Source organism: Pan paniscus, chromosome 15 (genome assembly GCF_029289425.2).
Source record: "Pan paniscus chromosome 15, NHGRI_mPanPan1-v2.0_pri, whole genome shotgun sequence".
Classification (NCBI taxonomy): Eukaryota; Metazoa; Chordata; class Mammalia; order Primates; family Hominidae; genus Pan; species Pan paniscus.
In genome coordinates, this window is record NC_073264.2 from 28,040,114 (window position 1) to 28,060,708 (window position 20,595).

A 20,595-nucleotide genomic window follows, 5' to 3' on the forward strand; every position below is an offset into this window, starting at 1 on the left:
TTCATGAGCCATCCGTTTAATTATATGTCTTGGAATTTTGCTGGGAATTGATGGATTGCTCCATGATATATAATTGTGGTATGTCCATTTACATTTTCCATGAGAGAAGAAAAAATATATTGATCTGTATACCATTTTCTAGCACTCTTTCCACTCACCATGATTATCCTCACGCTGCTTACATTGATACTGTAATTACATGAGAAATAGGAGCTGCCTCATGGAATCCAAAGGCAGGAATGGAAATGTATTTTAGAAATCAACCACACATCAGTCCACTTGAAGGGAACTCAGCGAGTTCTCTTAATCTGTTGTCTCTCTTTTCCTTTTCACATCACCTTTTCTCTCATCCGTATTCATTCGTATAGAGAAAATTTATGTTTTCTAGTTAAAATAGTAGATAACAGCTAATATGAATAACTCTAAAATTTACAACCATTCTATTTCAGAAAGTGGCCTATAAGCTGAAATCTCCTATTTCATATTCTATGCAGAAAGGATTTTTGATTCACTTGGCTGAGGTTTCAATGTCTGGATTAACTAATATTGTCAAGGAAATGGAATAATGTTATATGAATATGACTGTCCGATTCTCAAGCAGAAGTAAAATGTAGAGGGGAGCTTCCAGAACTAGAGATGATGTTCAGACAACCCAGTAGGTATACATCACATACAATGTATCATTCAGATATCCAAGGATAAGAAACACATGGCAGCCTACCCACTTGAGGCCTGGAATTGGAAGCCGGTATCTGAAACTGCTTTGTGTCTTTCTAGGGTGATCTGGCTTCTCATCTATACTTTTCTTTTTACGCATTCCTCATGGTGTTTATGCTCCCAGAATACTTGGATTCTTTGGCTATTCATGGTCATGAGTCCTCCATGACTTCACTGTGCAAATAGCTTAGACTTACAATGCTGATCCTTGCGTAACTGAAAATGACTCTTCACTTCTATTGCTTACCTTCATCTGACTAGCTACTCTTTCTGAGGTTTTGAGTTAAGGTTATATAGAGAATGAATCTGCTTAGTTACTAGCAGTTAGTTGATTGGTTTGGGATTTTTGTCAGATTCACACTGGTAAGAAGGGGACCAAGGCAGGACATTTTGATGGATACTTTTGCTAAAATAGAATATAAATTATCTATTCATAAACACATTGACCTCTTATAATAGGTAGAGCCATCTAGATATCTTTTCTTTGAACTTGGTTTATCTTTAGTAGCATGAAGAAAAGTTTTCACCATAGATAAGTTGAGGATTAAATATCTATACTTGCCTACTATTTTGGTTAATGTGAAATGATCAGCTTCAACCACTATAATTAATTATCTTTTTGAAAAGGTGCCTTGAACATGGATGATACATTTTTATTATCTTCAATTATCTTAATAGTTCTATGCTGAACTTTATATTTCTGGAGACTTCTTAATCACTTCGAGCCTAGCCTCAGTTTTCTCTTCGATAAAATAGTTATAGAAACACCTGTCACAACATCACCTATGGGAACAACCAAGCATCTTGTTTCCACATAACAGATGCTCAAAATGTAAGAATCTGGCTCACACCTATAATTCCAACATTTTGGGAGGTTGAGGTGGGCAGATAAACTGAGGTCAGGAGTTCGCGACCAGCCTGGACAACATGGTGAAACCCATCTCTACTAAAAACACAAAAATTAGCTGGGCGTGGTAGTACGCTCCTGTAATCATAGCTACTTAGGAGGCTGAGGCAGGAGAATCGCTTGAACCTGGGAGGCAGACGTTGCAGCGAGCCGAGATCACGCCACTGCACTCCAGCCTGGGTGACCAAGCTAGACTCTGTCTCAAAACAAAAACAAAAAAGTAGAAATGTTTTCCCTTTCTCACTATTACAGCGCAGGAATGTGTATATAGCTATGACATTTTCTTTTATGTACTTTTCCCTCTTGTTTCTACCTCATTGAAGTCATTTATAATTTTCTTATCAGAATTTCTTTTTAAAAGCCTCTAATTCTTTTAGAAGTCTAAGGTGGTAGAATCACTCACATCTACTCTCTGAAAGTTTTGAAATCTGCTTTTCTAAAGTCCTAAGTATCTGTCAGACTGTGCCGAGTGTTTCCTTTCTTGGCTATTTCAAGCACTAAGATGACAACTTGACTTTCTCCCCAGGTTCCTGTCACTTGAATTTCATGAACCAGTTTTTTTCTTTTGGTCAAAGTTAAGTCCAGAGAAACAGTTGTCCTCATTGCTTCATCAAGTAGCTGAGAGACAAAATTTTCAACAAAATTCATTGACATTTCAGCTATAGCCTGCCTACCTCTAGTTCATTCTCACATCAAAATCATTTATGCCTCTCCCTCCTGTAATCCTGAGCATGGTATAATTCACTGTTTCTCAAACTGTCTTTAGATAATGCAGTTTTATGGTACAGGAGTGCTCTATAAGAATTTTAAATGTTGTGGATGTTTTAAAAATTTTGCTGATACAGTCTGGATTATTATTTCAATTCCTGGATTTGCATGCATATTTATGATTTTGTAGATGTCAAGTATCACCTAAAATGACACTATTTAATATTATTTTGCTGCCTTTAGGGATGGCATGTCTTAATATCAAGATGAGAACAATATTTTCATGTATATTGTTGCTGAATTATTTTGCCTCTTATAACACATAATTCCTTTTGCAAAGTAAATTTGCAATTAAAAGACATTTCCACAGCATAAAAACTTTAGTTTCTTAAGTTTTTCAATAGATTAAAACATCGATTTGACCTCATGAAAAAGACAGTGCAATACTAGTTCAATTGTCACTCGCTAATGAGAAAAGAACAGAGGAAGTTAACTCAGCATATAAATAATGCATCTCCATCAAATGAAGACCTTGCTGTTCTGTAGGAATAAAGGTGTAACAGAGTTTGAAGAGAAAGATTGGAGGAAGACTTGAATTATCATGTGGAACACATTTTTTAAAAAAGCAGGATAATACATTTCATATCTGTCTTGTTTTAATTTTAGAAAAACAAATTATTACATAGAATAATTTGAATGTTTTTGGTTATGTTCGCCATTGCTTTAATTTAGACTATTCCTTATACATCTTAACTTTATAATTGTGTTAGGATAGGATAGGTGTTAGAGATTCAATGGTGTGTATAAAAAATTCTTGTTACTGTTCTGGTAGAGCATTTCTAGCAAAGTCAGAAGCATCACGAAGCCTTGCAACTACTGCAGTGCTGCTTTTCACCTCAGGACATTGGACTATCTCCTGAGATGACACGAGAATGAAGCAACATCTTCTCATTCCCTTCCCATCACTCATATAGCTGCTCTGTATGATGGAGTCTAATATCAAGCTTTGTAGTTGCAGCAAAAGGGTTAAATTAGAAATATAGCTACCTCTCAGTATAGGTTTATTTAAGAAAAGTCTTTAAGCAGCCAGATGGCTGTGTGGATATTCTCAGATTGTGGGTGAGAGTGAAAGAAGGTGAGGTGAAGATGAAAAAATAAAAGATGTGCCAGGAGGAAAAAGAAGAGGAGAAGGAAGTAAAAAAAAGAAGGGAAAAAGGAAGATTAGAAGGAAGGAAAAAAGAGGAAAAAGTGAAAAACATAAAGAGAGAACACAAAGTCCATATAAAGTTGATATTAATAATGTAACCTAAAATAATTCTAAAAATACAACACAATTAAATCAAAATAGAATATATACTTATTTCTTAATGTTTAATTTTCTTCCATCTCCTTGGTTTTTTATAATTGAATAATGTGTTACAGTAATTTATATTTGAGCCAGAAATATTTAGATTATAAACTAATCATTGCATTTCATGATATATAGACACTCATTAAATTTTTAAAATATGTACATATGTGGTAATAAAATTTGATGCAAAGGCAAAAATTTTAGGATTTAGTATGTGAAATTTATTGTTGAAAAAGCAGGTTCTTGCCTTCTAAGGGGTTAGATGAAAAAAATAAGAAAAAATAAGAAATGCAGGTTTCAATAAATGCCAATTAAGGCTTGATTCTGATAATCATTTTTAAAATGTTATTTACTATTCCGAGTAATCAATAAAATTAAAAACAAGATATGATTTATACGTAACACACAGGAGAATGTAAAAGTAGAAAAAATGTAGTCTATTCAGAAAAAGTTGACTGAAATAAGATAAAATATATGAATTATAATATGAATGAGATTAATTTATTCATTAAAATACATAATAATTGTTCAAGTCAAACATATAAAAGAATATGATCACATGCTGTTTACAAGAGATGCTTGAAAAACAAACTGATTAAACATAAATATTTTAAGCATAAACTATTAAAAAGGGAATTTGTATTAGCAGTAATAACATCAAGTAGGTAAGGCTATTTTATCTCAGCTACAGTTTAAATCAAAGGATCACTGAAGTATGAATGAGAGTTCTTATAAAGTCATCTGATGAAGGATTCATGTGTAAACCTAAGTAAAAGAAACCAAAACCAGAAACTCTATAGTACACATATAGAAAAAAATACCTATGTTAAAGACAATGAAGCACCTGTAATACAAGTAAAATATGCTGAATAAGAAATGTAAATATTTTATTACAAATGGTTTCTCAGATCCATGGAGAAAAACATGATTTTTTGAGAGGTAATCATTTGAAAGTAAAATCAACTCACATCTGTTTTCAAGCAACTCACAATATAAATTCAATTTAGGATGAATTAATGATCTAAAGTGGTCAAATAATTTGAGGATAAACTACACACAATATTAGACTCTGGGAAATTCACAATAAGCATTTGTCATATTAAAACTCCGGGGCCTTTTTTCGCTAGTGAGACTTGCTTTTCTAACTGATCATAGAATAATCTTCCACATAATAATATTGTATTAACATGGAACTAAAATTTTGCTGAAATAACTTTGGCAGGTGCTATGCTAGAGACAAAGCTGATTACTGTCATTATTATTCATTATTTTTTGGAAGACACAGGTAATGCTATAAAACAAAATTATAAAATGCATAGATTTTGAAATAAATATTGCCAAAATCATTTTTGGTTTGTAGATAATATGTACCTAGCTGAGAAACCCAAGAGAATCAACTAAAATTCTTTTTTATGTCCTTCCAACTTTTATTTTAGGTTCAAGGGGTTCATGTGTAGGTTTGTAACATGGGTAAATGGCTTGTCACTGGGGCCTAGTGTACAAGTGATTTCATCACCCAGGTAGTGAGCATAATATCCAAGAGGTAGTTTATCCATCCTCACACTCCTCCCACACTCCACAGTCAAGTAGGCCCAAGTGTCTGTTGTTCCCTTCTTTGTGTCCATGCGTACTCAACATTTAGCTCACATTTATAAGTGAGAACGTGGTATTTGGTTTTCTGTTCCTGCGTTAATTCACTTAGGATAATAGCCTCCAGGTGCATTCGTGTTGCTGCAAAGAACGTGATTTCATTCTTTTTTATGGCTGTGTAGAAAGCCATGGTGTATACGTACACATTTTCTTTATCTAATCCACTGTTGATGGGCATCTCAGTTGATTCCAAGTCTCTGCTATTGTAAAAAGTGTTACAATGAACATATACATGCATTTGTCTTTATGGTAGAACAATTTATATTCCTTTGGGTATATACCCAGTAATGGAAACTGCTGCGTCTATTTTAAGTTCTTTGAGAAATCTCCTGACTGCTATCTATAGTAGCTGAACTAATGCACATCCCCACCAACAGCGTACAAGCGTTCCCTTTTCTCTGCAACCTTGCCAACATGTTATTTGTTGACTTATTAGTAATAGCCATTCAGACTAGTGTGATACGGTATCTCATTGTAGTTTTGATTTGCATTTCTCTGATGATTAGTGATGTTGAGCATTTTTTCATTTGCTTGTTGGCCACATGTATGTCTTCTTTTGAGAAATGTCTGCTCATGTTCTTTGTCCATTTTTTTAATAGGATTGTTTTCTGCTGGTTGCTTTCTGAAATTCTACTGGACCTAATGCGTGAGTTATATGAAATTTTTTTTATAAAATCAATATACAAAATCAATATCATTTTTATATACCAAAAATAAATAATTAGAAAATCTGATCAATATGTTTTATTCATGATATCACTGGAATTCAACTTTGAAGGAAATCTTGAGAACCCTTATATTAAAATAAATAATAATTTTTACAAAACTATGTTTAAAGGCACTCCAGGTATTAACAAAATCTTACTGTAGCAACAAATTTCTAGAATCTGATTCTAATTCTTCCTCACCCATGCAAGCCTAGTTCACTGAAATTAACATGAGGCATTTAAGGAAAATATACTCATTGGAGTAAGTAAACTTCCTTCGAGTTTCTTCCACCGGAAAAGGAAGACATATCTTTCATTACAATCAGTCAGAGGAGTGGGGTCTTGATATGGTTTGGATTTGGGTTCCCCAACAAATCTCATGTCAAATTGGAAAAGAGGCCTGGTGGGAGGTAATTGGATCATGGGGGTAGATTTCCCCCTTGCTGTTTTCATGATAATGAGTGAGTTCTCATGAGATCTGTTGGGTTTTTTTTTTTTCTTTTATTATTATACTTTAAGTTTTAGGGTACATGTGCACATTGTGCAGGTTAGTTACATATGTATACATGTGCCATGCTGGTGTGCTGCACCCACTAACTCATCATCTAGCATTAGGTATATCTCCCAATGCTATCCCTCCCCCCTCCCCCCACCCCACAACAGTCCCCAGAGTGTGATGTTCCCCTTCCTGTGTCCATGTGTTCTCATTGTTCAATTCTCACCTATGAGTGAGAATATGCGGTGTTTGGTTTTTTGTTCTTGCGGTAGTTTACTGAGAATGATGATTTCCAATTTCATCCATGGCCCTACAAAGGACATGAACTCATCATTTTTTATGGCTGCATAGTATTCCATGGTGTATATGTGCCACATTTTCTTAATCCAGTCTATCATTGTTGGACATTTGGGTTGGTTCCAAGTCTTTGCTATTGTGAATAATGCCGCAATAAACATACGTGTGCATGTGTCTTTATAGCAGCATGATTTATAATCTTTTGGGTATATACCCAGTAATGGGATGGCTGGGTCAAATGGTATTTCTAGTTCTAGATCCCTGAGGAATCACCACACTGACTTCCACAATGGTTGAACTAGTTTACAGTCCCACCAACAGTGTAAAAGTGTTCCTATTTCTCCACATCCTCTCCAGCACCTGTTGTTTCCTGACTTTTTAATGATTGCCATTCTAACTGGTGTGAGATGGTATCTCATTGTGGTTTTGATTTGCATTTCTCTGATGGCCAGTGATGATGAGCATTTTTTCATGTGTCTTTTGGCTGCATAAATGTCTTCTTTTGAGAAGTGTCTGTTCATGTCCTTCGCCCACTTGCTGATGGGGTTGTTTGTTTTTTTCTTGTAAATTTGTTTGAGTTCATTGTAGATTCTGGATATTAGCCCTTTGTCAGATGAGTAGGTTGCGAAAATTTTCTCCCATGTTGTAGGTTGCCTGTTCACTCTGATGGTAGTTTCTTTTGCTGTGCAGAAGCTCTTTAGTTTAATTAGATCCCATTTGTCAATTTTGTCTTTTGTTGAGATCTGTTGGTTTAAAAGTGTGTGGCACTTCCCCCTTGGCTCTCTCTCTCCTGCTCTGTCATGGTAAGATGTGCTTGCTCCTCCTTTGCCTTTTGCTGTGATTATAAGTTTCCTGAGGCCTCCCAGCCATACTTCCTGTACAGCCTGCTGAATTGTGAGTCAATTAAACCTCTTTTCTTCATAAATTACCCGCTGTCAGGTATGTGAGAATGGACTAATACAGGTCTCAGTATTTACTCAATTATTTTTATTTTACTTAAGGACCATAGTTCAATAATTCAAACCATGTTTTTCTTGGCTGAGTTGTACTGCCTGGTAAAATTTGTCATTGATTTATAATATATTTTGAGCCAGAACATTATACTTCCTAAAATTTCCATAGGCGATATAACTTTTTGTTTTTCTTTTTCAAAAGCAGAAAAAACATAATATATTGCAGAGGGAAATCCATAATCAGTAAGGCCATTTCTGCCTTATTTTTATTTTCATCGAAGTTAAACAGCTTAAAGTTTTCTTGAAAATTTAGCCAAAATTTAAATATAATTTTATAGACAAAACTTGAAAAAATGATTATATGTTTAGAAGAATAATTAAGGAATAACTGAAGAGTATTTTGAAGAATAACTAAGGAAGCTTTGAAAAATAAGGGTATTAACATGAATACTTTATGGCTGGGTGTGGTGGCTCATGCCTGTTATCCCAGCACTTTGGGAGGCTAAAGTGGGCAGATCACTTGAGGTCAGGGGTTCGAGGCCAGCCTGGCCAACATGGTGAAACCTCATCTCTACTAAAAATGCAAAAATTAGCCAGGTGTGGTGGCACACACCTGTAATCTCAGCTACTTGAGAGGCTGAGGCAGGAGAATCACTTGAACCAGGGAGGTGGAGGTTGTGGTGATCTGAGATCACACTACTGTACTTCAGCCTGGACCACAGAGTGATACTCCGTCTCAAAAAACAAAACAAAACAAAACCATTTATAGTTTAAAAGTATTCAACAGAACAAGCAGGTTAGTGAAAATAATAGTACATGAAATAGAACCATGTATGTAGAGAACTTAACTATGTAATAATATTGACCTCTCAAGCCAGATAGAGGAAAGAATAAAACGTTGAATAAATACTGTTGGATCAACTTGTTAACCATTTGGGAAAACGGTACCTATGACACCTTGTATCTTAGTCATAAATATAAAAGTTACACAAATTAAATTATTTTCAAAGAAAGCATAGTCAATTATAAGGTATGATGTCATAAATTCATAGACTGTGTGTTCAGTTGTTTTATAACTGGCTGTTTTATTTGTAGAGAACATGTATAAAATAAATACAAATGCATGCACAGGTTGTGGTCTTTTATTAAGCGTGGCAGATATGGCTGTGGCATTGTACACAGTTGTATAATTTTATATCAAAGTCATGTGCAAGCACAAATCTAAAATATACACTTGTGAACTACAACCTTCCTAATCAATGACTCTATCATAAGAACTTCAAATATGTGATTTATTGTGAAAGTAGCAAAACAAATGGATTAACTTAAATACTCAAATCCATCATTGTTGCTCCAATGTGTTAATATTTTAAGATATTGTAGGACAAATTTTGTGTTAATTAAACAAGTAATAACTTCACAAGCTTCAGTAGCCTCATCCATGTAATACAAATAATAAAACCTTCCTCATTGAAATTAAATAAAATTGCATATATAAAACACAGTGGCATGTAGTAGGCACTTAAATATTAATTTTCTTCTATTTCCCTGTTACCTGAATGCCTGTGCACTGCCAGTGAACACATACTACACAGTAAGATTAGGTTAATCTGACTGTGACCCATGCAAGTAATGGGATTTTAATCTTTGATATGGGACAAATGGAAGTTAATGAAGTCATAATTTTTTCCTTTTGTTGATATTAAATTATTACAACAATTAACCCAAAGAACCCACACAAAGAGTTATTTGAAATGCAACATCGGGAGATGCCCACATCCAACATTCCATTTTGTTTTCCTATAGCTCTGACCTGAATGCTCTAGCTTATTGAGAAAAATTTTGAAAATTCAAAAGTTAGAAAATTCACTTTTGTATTTCTGTGCACCCAATTTGGTTTTAACACAGAACTAAACAAAATATCAAATCGTTATTGCCTAATGGTCTTGCTTTAGTCCTTCACAAATGCTGTTCTCTCTTCCTGCAGCATTCTTTCGACACTGTCTCTCTCCTCAATCTAGCCACCTGAATCCTACTTAACCTGAAGTTTTCACTTAGACATGATTTTGCTGGGATATCTTTTGTGATTCTACCAAACGGGTAATATGTTCACCCCTTTTATGTACTTCCACAGCATATTGAGCTTCCCACGCCATTTCTCAAATTGCATTCAAATTACTTTCCTTATATATCTGAAGTATTGATATGTGCTAGACAGTAAGCTCCCTGAGAACAGAAACCTCCTGTATTGACCACCATTGTGTCTCTAAAGCTGTGCATAGTACAGGGTACAATATAAATATTCAATTAATATTTTTTGAATTGAGGCTAATTAGGAAAAGAAAATGGCTAACTTTGGGATTCAATTCAACATAAAATCTAGAAAGAGAATTGTGTAAATCTAAACTATTAATTCAGCTCAGCATTTGAGAGCCTGCTATGAATTTTAAGCTATTAATTACACTCATTCTCTGTAATGAGGATTTGCAGTTCTGAAGAAAAGCTAAATGATGCCTTGTGAAAAACATTCATTGCTCTGTAACTGTTTAATGAATAGTTTTATCACCAGCGAAATTATCAGCTTTGATATCTGGAATCAAATCTTAGACTATCCTGTCATCCCTTACAAACACACTCAGGAGCCTCCAGAAGTATTGTATTAACCTATTACATGGTTAATCTATTAACCATGAGATGTATGTTACTAAGTCATTATCTGTAAAACAAAATTCTACTGTTTTTGCTGTTTGCCTCATTTATTGATATTTGTCAACATTTTCTGAATTAAAATTTCAAGAACCACATTTGTATGTGGTTCTTGAAAGAAAAAATGCAAGAGAAGGTTTTTTTTTATGACTTCTAAAGCTTGTAATCAAATTAGGAACATTTTAAATACTAAAACTGATTTTTGGTAATTTAGTTTGCCATTACTGTGGATTATTGCAGATTACCCTAGTAGACTGCAGCTTAACAGCCAAGGAAAAGATAAGTAGGAGAGAAAAAGTCAGGTGGTTTCAAGGATAAAAGGCTTCCCAAAGAAGATGAAGTTTACACTATGAGTAGTAGAAAATATACCCTCCATTGCAAGAAACAGAAAGTCCCACTCGGATACAAAAATAAAGGGAATTCATCAGCTACTGTAACAAGAAAGTTAAAAGGTAGATCTGGCTTCTGAAAAGAATTCATCCTGGGATACAAAATGTCATCAAGGATCTGGCTCCATTTGTTTGTAAGCTTTTGTGTCTGCTGCCCTCGGCACGTTGGCATCATATTCAGGCACCTCTCTTCTGGAAACAATAATGATTACAGAATTCCAAACTTCAAACACTCTTCTTACTCTCCAGAGGCTGAGTTATCCCGGGAGAATCTCTGAATGAATTACTGTGGCTAGTGGGTATGGAGTGCATATGCCCCATCCCTGGCTTTGAGAGAGAAGTAAATTCCTCAGAAGATTCTGTATCTCAAATGAAAACAAGATGCTAATTGGAAGGGGAAAGGGGAAAATTGGCGCTGAGAAGGCAACCAATAAACATTGGCTGCACTTGGCTTTGAAGGAAGTGAAGAATACAGGCTTGTATTCTTGTATCTAACTTGTAAGTTTAGATTCCAGGCAGAAGGAGTGATGTGGCAATCAGTAAGAAAAAAATCATCGAGATGATTTTTAGCCAGAGTGTAAAGAAATAGTTACATATTGATGAATTATGTGATCGAAAACTTTTATATGGTCTTGAAGATTAGCTTAAAGATGCTAAGTTTAGAAGTTATATCATGGAATGGATACTCTAGTGTAAAATTTGCCCATTGAGACTAATAATTCTCCCCCTCCACCTGCTTTTCATGGATATAGCAGCCAGTAAAAGCTATTCCAAAGATACGAGAACAATTACCAAGACCCTTTTAGTTATGTATACAAAAAGCAATAGTCTTAGGGATGGCTGAAGTTACCTGAGTGCAGATGTTGTAGACTAGGAAATTAAGTATAGCTTTCTTGATATGCATTGTAACCATACTGGTAGTTTCATCTGCAATTTCTAAAACTCCTACTATGGAAAAACTGTCATGGAACTGATGTCCTCATGGCATAGCCATACACAGTTTGAGTTGTTGATGTTCACAGCTGGCAATATTTTTAAGACTGAATAGTTACAGAATTTGTTGATGTTAGGTTCTATATTCCAGTGTAATTATCTTCTTGAAATCAAATTAGAATATACTTCTGTGACAGGTAGAAGGGCTTTGGTTGAAAAGAATACACCGTCTCCCTATTATCTAAGATGGTCTCCCGAAACAGGAAATAAGGTCTAAGGATATGTGTTACACCTTGTTGGGGGAAAACAAATATAAGTTTCTTGTTGTATTCTGTGACTGTTTTATTCTGGACTAGGAACTGTGCATAGTCAAAGTATTCCCACTGGTTAGGAGTAACCTGGTTTTTATCTCATTTTGACAGCATTGGAAATGGATGGGGAGAAGGCCTGATGAAAACTACTGAGGAAGCCTCTTAGCCTATGTGCTCTGAGAGTAGTGACACCCAGTAGTCCTTGTAAGTACTTCCCCGTTTGCACTTTACCTTCATTTTTACACAAATCTTTAGTAAAAACTATGCATCTTAAATATATAGTTTCATCTCTGCTGAGCCATAGGAAATAAAAATGGGCGTATAGCTTATGCCAGGCCAGTGCTGAGAAGAAAACCAATAAACATTTAGTGATGATTCTGACTAATCCCTTAATGCGAGAGCAGTGGTCTAGCAATGGCCCCCAGTTGAGGACAGCTGTGAAAAATGGAGGCCTAGTCTTAGGAGGGTCAGCAGCAGCAATGGAGGCAGTGGGGCCACCTGGTGGAGACACTGGAGAGATTGAAATATTCCAGAGTATAATAAAACACGCAGAAATGTTACTGAGTAGAGAAACAAGGCTCTCTGAAGGGACATAAGTAATTGGGACATTCTGATGGGGATTATTAAACAAAAATATAATTTATATCATACTCAAAGGCTGGCAAGGTAAGGACATTTGGCTAATAATATTATAAGGAGCCAGGGTAATAATAGTATAAAAACAGTACTGGAGGAGCATCATATAATATCATTAGTCATGTATAAGGTAGATCATAAGGCAGAATAAACTAAAGATCAGGGTGACCAGTGGAAGAGTGAATGAGAAATAAATACCGTTAATGGGTTTTAAATTCCTCTGTTTCAAAAGAATCTGCAAGCTTTAGGGTTGAATAAAAATGTGTTTTGTGTGTGGTGTGAGCCAATGGTAGTTGAAAAGAAAATAGTTCAATCTGGAAAAGAAAAATAAATTAGAGAATAAGCTCTAAGATCTAGATCCCTTTTTCCATTTCTTGCCCACCACAGTTCAGTCTAGATCTGAAAGTCACACTAAGTCCCCCCTTCCAAGAACACTGGGATGATTCACCAACACCATGATTTAATTTGGTCTCTCTCTACTTAGAAGCAAAGTTTGATCGGAAAAACAAAACTGAATGTTTCCTTATGATGGCCATGTTTGTACTTCTTAAACTATGGAAGTAATTTTAGGAGACACATAGAGTATCCAACATCATTCCTCTTTCTTTCTTTCTCTTTCTTTCTTTCTTTTTCTTTATTTATTTTCTTTCTTTCTTTCTTTCTTTCTTTCTTTCTTTCCTTTCTTTCTTTTTCTCCTTCCTTCCTTCATTCCCTCCCTCCCTCCTTCCTTCCTCCCTCCCTCCCTCTCTCTGTCTCTCTCTCTCTCTTTCTTTCTTGAGACTTCTTTCTTTCTTGAGACAGGGTCTCACTCTGTCATCAGGATGGAGTGCAGTGGCGCAATCTTGGCTCACTGTAACCTACGCCCCCAGGCCCAAGCAATTCTCGTGCCTCAGCCTCCCGAGTAGCTGGGACTATAGTCACATGCCACCATGCCCAGCTAATTTTTGTATTTTCAGTAGAGATGGGGTTTTTCCATGTTGCCCAGGATGGTCTCAAACTCCTGGCCTCAAGTGATCCACCCACTTCGTCCTCCCAAAGTGCTCCAACATCATTTCTATCCCCAGTTGTATTTTAATGGGTATGATGAATTTGGGAATAATAAATTATATTTCTAAATGTCAAGTTATATCTGTTTCTCTTAATAGGAAACAAAAACCTAAATAAAACAGTTTATATTTCCCATGGAATAATTGTATTAGACCCTGAAGGGTTTTTTAAACATTAAATTAATTAAAACTTAATTTCCAAATTGAAATATAAAATTTTATGTATTTATCATGTACAACATGATGCTTTGAAATATATGTACAGTGTGGAATGACTAAATTAGCAAATTAACATGTGTTACCTCACATACTTATCATTTTATAGTGAGAACACTAAATATCCACTCTCTTAGTGTATTTCAAGAATAAAATCTTTTACCTATAGTCACCATGTTGTACAATGTATCTCTTGGACTTATTCCTCCTATCTGACTAAAATCTGTACACTTGAAACAATACCTCTCGAACCCCTTCCTCCACCCCAACTACTCTAGCTCCTCATAATCACCATTCTACTCTCTATTTCTATGAGATCAACTTTTCAAGATTGCACATATGGAGATATATTAGTCTGTCTTCATAATGCTATAAAGAACTGCCCGAGATTGGGTAATTTGTAAAGGAAAGAGGTTTAAGTGACTCACAGTTCAGCATGGCTGGGGAGGCCTCAGGAAACTTACAATCATGGTGGAAAACAAAGGGGGAAGCAAGACACCTTCTTCACAGGGTGGCAGGAAGGAGCAGTACCAAGTGAAGTGGGAAGAGCCCCTTCCCTTATAAAACCATCAGGTCTCATGAGAACTCACTCACTATCATGAGAACAGCATGGGGGGAAACCACTTCTATGATTCAGTTACCCCCACCTCGTGTCTCCCTTGACATATTGGGAATATGACTATTACAATTCAAGATGAGAATTGGATGGGAGTACAAAGCCTAACCATATCAGGAAATCATGCAGTTTATCTCTCTGTACTTTGCTTATTTCACTCAACATAATTTTAATATGTGTGTTAAGTGTGTCTTAAGTGTTTTTTATTAAGTACAGTGCTGAACCAGAGGGAGAATTAAAGATTTAGGTGGCCTTGCTATGACAAGATGACAGAAATTTGATGTGTGGTGTTAGCTAAGGTTTAATATTACCAAATACTTTTGACAAATTTTGAATTACTGGTTAATTTACAGCTGCCCATGTGCTTTTGATGTGTGGTGTTAGCTAAGGTTTAATATTACCAAATACTTTTGACAAATTTTGAATTACTGGTTAATTTACAGCTGCCCATGTGCTTCATTAGCTAGAGAATATTTAGCTCCAATTTCAGAGATCATTTTCAGTTTTAGTAATTATAATCCCTCTATGATTTAATTTTTATCATTTGTCTGTGGGTCCATGACACAGAAAAATGGACAAAATATTGTGTGCAATTATAGTAAAGTGACTTTTAAATAATGTAAAACACAGTGGAAAATTAATACATTTTCAAATAGGAAAAATCCTTGTGTTACTATTATAAGAGTTTTGTTTTTTTAATTAGCCTAAAGTCATTAAGAATCTTAGATAACATTGTCTTTTCCAATACTACTTCTTTAGAAGAATTCAAATTATTTTTGCTAAATATCTTTATTAAAGATCTAATCTTAAAGTATTTAAGTTGCTAAGTGATGGTAGATAAGTTGGTGGTTTCCTATTTTCTCTAATGCTAAAGTTAAGGATGATAAAAGATATTTCAAAGTACTTTAAATTGTGCAGGAACATTTTTTTGAACAGCTTGACAATATTGTATATTCATAAAATAGCTCTTTAAAAAACAAATTTGAATATTTCTTTTGCTAACAACTTTTGTCACTTATATTTGGGAAATGTTTGGAAAATTCAATAAAAGCAAACATTATAAACAAGTTTCACATAAAACTTGGTAGCATAATTATATTATTAGAGGTAAAGTTTTTCTCCTTTCTCTTTTTCCTTCTCTCCTCCTCCTATTAATGGAAATAACTCCATTTGGATTGAGAAATAAAAATGTCAGTCTACTACAACATTGTAGTGTAGAGTTATCTTAGATATATGAGTTTTTTAGCTCTTGCCATATGCAAATGAAGAGAAAAGCATGGATGATAATTTTCTTGAGGGCATGGTGTCTGTCTTTTATTTATTATATTCTCTGTGCTAACATAGTAGAGCATAATAGTCACTTCTGTTATGAACTCCAGTAAAATAACCATATAAATATAACCCCGAACCTCACTTCTGATTGCTGGTTTAAACTTAAGACAAGGTTTAGGCTGGGCATGGTGGCTCACGCCTATAATCCCAGCACTTTGGGAGGCCGTGGCGGGCGGATTATGAGGTCAGGAAATCAAGACCATCCTGGCTAACATGGTGAAACCCCGTCTCAACTAAAAATACAAAAAAAAAAAAAAAAGGTTTAGAATTTCAGGGTTCCTTGACTCCTTTTATAATATTAGTTAATTTCATAGTATTTTTCTTGATCATTCAGGTTAGTTATCATGTCCATTATTTTTCATTGTTTTCTGTTAATACTTTATGTCTTTTCTAATATAACCATGCAGTTTCCTGGACTTAGCATCTGGAAATAAATTTCAAAATTTTGAAGTGATTTTCCACCGTTTTTTAAAGCAAAATATTAAAGTCGACTTTTAAGTAGAGTTGAATTTCTTTCTGTGACAGAAGACCGTTTAAATTATCCTAAGACAATGGATGTGAACAGGCACTTTTCAAAAGAAGACATACATGCAGCCAACAATCAAATGAAAAAAAGCTCTACATTACTGATCATTAGAGAAATGCAAATTAAAACCACAGTGAGTACCATCCACACCAGTCAGAATGGCTACTATTAAAAAGTCAAAGAGATTGCAAAGAAAAAGGAATGCTTATACACTGTTGGTCAGAGTGTAAATTAGTTAACCACTGTGGAAGACATTGTGGTGATTCTTCAAAGACCTAAAAACAGAAATACCATTCAACCCAGCAATCCCATTACTGGGTATCTACCAAAATCAATATAAATTTTTCTATTATAAAGACACCTGCATATGTATGTTCATCGTAGTACTATTTGCAATAGCAAAGACATACAATCAACCTAAATGCCCATCAGTGATAAACTGGATAAAGAAAATATGGTACATATACCATGGAATACTATGCAGCCATAAAAAATGAATACGATTATGTCTTTTGCAGGAACATGGGTGGAGCTAGAGGCCATTATTCTTAGCAAACTAATGCAGGAAAAGAAAACCAAAGGCACCATATTCTCACATATAAGTGGGAGCTAAATTATGATTACACATGGACACATAGAGGGGAACAACACTCACTGAGGCCTATTGAAGGGTTGAGGGTAGGAGGAAGGAGAGGATCAGGAAAAATAACTAATGGGTACTAGGCTTAATACCTGGGCGACGAAATAATCTGCATAACAAAGCCCCATGACGCAAGTTTACCTGTGTAACAAGCCTGCACATGTGCCCCTGAACATAAAAGTTTTAAAAATGTCCTGAGAATATATCATTAAAAATGTTATTTGAATATCACATCTTCTTGTATAATGATTATGGATGAAAAAGTAGGCAAGACTTTTTACCACTAGCTTTGGATGACTTAGAGGAGAAAGTGAGAGTTGAACTGTCTTGTTGATTCCCTAAAGTGAGATAAGTTCTTTCTATATGAAGTTCCTAAACATCATGACTGATGTTAGCTTTCCTAATGGACTTTGATGAGATTTTCATGAAAGTTTTTATGTTCCTAAGTTTCATATGATTTCATATGAAAGCATGATTGTTTAGATATAAACTAATTTCCATAGGTATATGATAATAGATAAGTTATTTTCCAAAGCCTATTTTGTTTATTCCTTTGCTGGAACAAACACCCAGGCAATGAGTCAACACAACCAATAAGAATGTTCTCTTTTTCCTTATAATTTTTAAATGAAAATATTTATAATAAGGAACAATTTGGAAAAATTCAGCTCATAAGCTAATAGAAGTTGACATATCCATCACTTGCCTTATATGAAACCAGTTTTTCAAAAGTCTATGAAGTTTTGGCAAATATTTGACAATTGGGATGCATGGTTGATGATCTCATTCCACATTAAATATTATAAATATTTCCACCTTTTAAAATTTTGTTTCAAATATTATTGCTTGCAATTTATTTGGAAGGCAGGAACATCTATATGCTTTGACTTTAAGGGTTGTCAAGTTATGTTCATTTTTACTTCAACAGCTGGAAATTCCTAGCGCAAGGAAGGTAAAGACTGGCAAATATCCCCCTCAGAACTAGCATAAATGCAAACGTGGTTATTTTGTAAGGCCCTCCTGACACCAGGGCTGTTAAGTAATACTTGGCGTTCAACTTTGGGGCTACTAATATTGAAAACATTTAAAGAACATGAAAGTCTCTGAAAGCCTTATAATTGTAAATGCTGAAGGAGGGACAGTTTCCATCATTCAAAATCAGGAGTGTTAACATCACAGTCAATATAATTATAAATATGAGATTTGTGGAGATCTTATTTATGAGAGCAAGGTCACAAAATCAAAGATTGAAAATTCTGCTGTGAAAAGTTGAGAGTCATCTGAATTCCCTTTATCCAAGCAATAGCTAAAATACATACTCCAAAAGACTCCCTTACATTTTTATTAACTTTTAAAATTGGCAATGTAGATAAAACATTGAGAGATTATGATGTGAATTATAAAAATTAGCTGCATTGTGTCAAGTCATAATATCTTGAGGATAAAGAAGATGACAAAGTTATAATAGCAAACAGGTGTTATGTAAGACTTTTATGTATATTATTCATTGAAAAAGGATATGCTTTTTCTAAGGGGATAAAAATTATGTAAAAATATAATATTTCTTTATTTTATCTATGCTGAATAGCACCCCAGGCCTTCCCACAACTTATTTTAATGGATTGAATTTCTGTAGCTCTTGAAATCTCTGAAATAGCATTTTGATATGCTGAGGACAATCATTATTTCTTGGTTGATGTGGTAGAAAAATAAGTTTCAAGTTTAGATTTTCTTGGTTCATATCCTATGTTGATAATATCGCATAAGGTGGCCAAGACAGAAATAGGAAGAAAATATATGATCAAACCTGTAAAGGCTGCTGATAGGATATGCCTGTGTTTTGAGATAGTGCTTTAGATCCTGTTGGTGGGTGCGTGGTTACGGTTATGGAGAGGGTATTGCTCTACACATTAGGTAAAGTAATTTCTATTTGGAGTACAAATTCTAATTACTTACAAAATGGAGAGCACAAATAAACATGAGCTGGAGCCATAATTCCAATAGAACAGGCTATTTATCTAATTGTTTGAGAAATTAGATAAATGCAGGAAACAGCAAATGTGTTAGACTTCTAGTAGCTTCTCCCAATAAGTGCTCTTTTCAGACAAAAAAGTTTGCTGTAAATTCTAACCACCTCACATTCTTTATGCTTCCTTCAATATATTGTGTACTTTCATGCTTTCTTGCTGTTCCATCTGCCTAAAATGCATCTTTTTCTGTATTTATTTAATAATCACTTACATATATTTCAAATAGGTTTTTCTTAAATAGTCATCCTCAATCCAGCCCCAGGCAAAATTAACCACAGATCTCTAATTGTTTGGTTATTATAAAATTATTTCCGTATGACTCTGTTTCCACTTTTAGATTATATTTTTCACAAGGACAAGACCATGACATTTTCTACTATCTCCATACCCTCTCTTAAATATTTATTGAATTGAATAAAATAACTTAATGTTTAATAGTTTCGTATTACTTTGTAACTCTCACACACACATTGTTAATTTATTTCTGTGCATTGCTTGATATTCACAGAGTTTTAATATCTTCTCTATAGCAAATTTCATACTGTTTTCAATGTTCAGTTACACTTTTTTATTTTTGAATTCTTCCTAGATTTTGCTTCCGGCTTTTGTCCTTGAACTTCAAAATATAAGAGGAAGACTTTTATTTGATAATCCATTCAAAAGAAAAGTCTTTCATACTGAGAGCCTACAAAAGTTTTTGTATTAGTAGGTACTCCGTATTTTAACAGAAATTCAACATTAAGAAAGATTATTTTTCTCTCTTTTTTGTATATTTGTACACCACAAAATGGATGGCATATATGACACATTTCCACTGTTTCATACGTTCATGATCTAATCTTGGCTGTAGTCCCAAAATCTGTTTGTCAGCAGCCTGCTGCTTAAATCTAATGCCCTTTTCTCCCATTCATCTTAGTTGAGATAGAATTATTGACAGAAATGATTTCTAGAGGGAAATTAAGAATGATAATTAATGTGGTGCCCCTTACAGTTACTAAATGGCATGTCTGTCTCTATTTGTGTTGGGGGAGGTGTAGTAACTTCATCCACTTTAAATGAATCAGTATAAAATTTGGCACCAAGACATACAACTCAGAGACCTTATTAAATACAAGGATGATGCTACATTACATTTAAGCAGTACCTGTTGAAAATTAACACCTAATAGGGTGCAATTGCTTCACAGTTTCCTCAAGAGGAAATCTGCCTTATCTCTTTAATTCAATTCATTTTGCTTTGAATAATTTCATGTATATTATTCAGCTTCTGGCTCTAAACAGTGGCAAAAGTATTTATTCATTAGAAAGTAAGTGTCTTGGTTGTTGAGCAATCCTCTTACACACCAGACACATTTTCCCCTGCTATAGACTTTTGCTTCAAATACCTACTTGCATTTTATTTTGTGGATATTTCACATAATTAATTATT

The 20,595-nt window shown here is 34.5% G+C and overlaps 1 long non-coding RNA gene across 1 annotated transcript in view; it reads left to right on the forward strand.

Moving 5' to 3' along the window:
• Window positions 1–2,922: 2,922 nt before the first annotated feature.
• Window positions 2,923–20,595, forward strand: part of LOC112436995 (uncharacterized) — an 89,480-nt gene continuing 71,807 nt past the window's right edge. The window contains exons 1-2 of the long non-coding RNA XR_004666117.3: window positions 2,923–5,979; window positions 12,237–12,329. This is a non-coding gene — a long non-coding RNA (uncharacterized LOC112436995). The remainder of the gene's footprint in view (window positions 5,980–12,236; window positions 12,330–20,595) is intronic.